Below are 1,317 nucleotides of genomic sequence, written 5' to 3'. Positions count from 1 at the left end.
TGGGGCTCTGGGGCTCTGGGTCTCTGGGTCCCTGGGGCTCTGGGGCTCTGGGGCTCTGGGTCTCTGGGTCCCTGGGACTCTGGGGCTCTGGGGCTCTGGGTCCCTGGGGCTCTGGGTCTCTGGGTCCCTGGGACTCTGGGTCTCTGGGTCCCTGGGACTCTGGGGCTCTGGGTCCCTGGGGCTCTGGGTCCCTGTGGCTCTGGGGCTCTGGGGCTCTGGGGCTCTGGGACTCTGGGGCTCTGGGGCTCTGGGTCCCTGGGACTCTGGGTCCCTGGGACTCTGGGGCTCTGGGTCCCTGGGGCTCTGGGACTCTGGGGCTCTGGGACTCTGGGGCTCTGGGACTCTGGGGCTCTGGGGCTCTGGGTCCCTGGGTCCCTGGGCTCTGGGGCTCTGGGTCTCTGGGTCCCTGGGACTCTGGGGCTCTGGGTCCCTGGGGCTCTGGGTCTCTGGGTCCCTGGGACTCTGGGGCTCTGGGTCCCTGGGGCTCTGGGACTCTGGGGCTCTGGGTCTCTGGGTCTCTGGGGCTCTGGGTCTCTGAGGCTCTGGGGCTCTGGGTCCCTGGGTCCCTGGGGCTCTGGGGCTCTGGGTCCCTGGGACTCTGGGTCTCTGGGTCCCTGGGGCTCTGGGGCTCTGGGACTCTGGGGCTCTGGGGCTCTGGGTCCCTGGGGCTCTGGGGCTCTGGGTCCCTGGGACTCTGGGGCTCTGGGGCTCTGGGTCTCTGGGTCCCTGGGACTCTGGGGCTCTGGGACTCTGGGGCTCTGGGGCTCTGGGTCCCTGGGTCCCTGGGGCTCTGGGGCTCTGGGTCCCTGGGACTCTGGGGCTCTGGGTCCCTGGGGCTCTGGGTCTCTGGGTCTCTGGGTCCCTGGGACTCTGGGGCTCTGGTTCCCTGGGGCTCTGGGGCTCTGGGTCTCTGGGGCTCTGGGGCTCTGGGTCTCTGGGTCCCTGGGGCTCTGGGACTCTGGGTCCCTGGGACTCTGGGGCTCTGGGGCTCTGGGACTCTGGGGCACTGGGGCTCTGGGACTCTGGGGCTCTGGGGCTCTGGGGCTCTGGGTCTCTGGGTCCCTGGGGCTCTTGGGCTCTGGGGCTCTGGGACTCTGGGGCTCTGGGTCCCTGGGTCTCTGGGGCTCTGGGGCTCTGGGGCTCTGGGACTCTGGGACTCTGGGGCTCTGGGGCTCTGGGGCTCTGGGTCCCTGGGGCTCTGGGTCTCTGGGTCCCTGGGGCTCTGGGTCTCTGGGTCCCTGGGGCTCTGGGTCTCTGGGTCCCTGGGACTCTTGGTCCCTGGGACTCTGGGGCTCTGGGGCTCTGGTGCTCTGGGAC

This window comes from Hoplias malabaricus, unplaced genomic scaffold (assembly GCF_029633855.1).
Source record: "Hoplias malabaricus isolate fHopMal1 unplaced genomic scaffold, fHopMal1.hap1 H_1, whole genome shotgun sequence".
Taxonomy (NCBI): domain Eukaryota; kingdom Metazoa; phylum Chordata; class Actinopteri; order Characiformes; family Erythrinidae; genus Hoplias; species Hoplias malabaricus.
Note: the sequence above shows the minus strand (reverse complement) of the source record.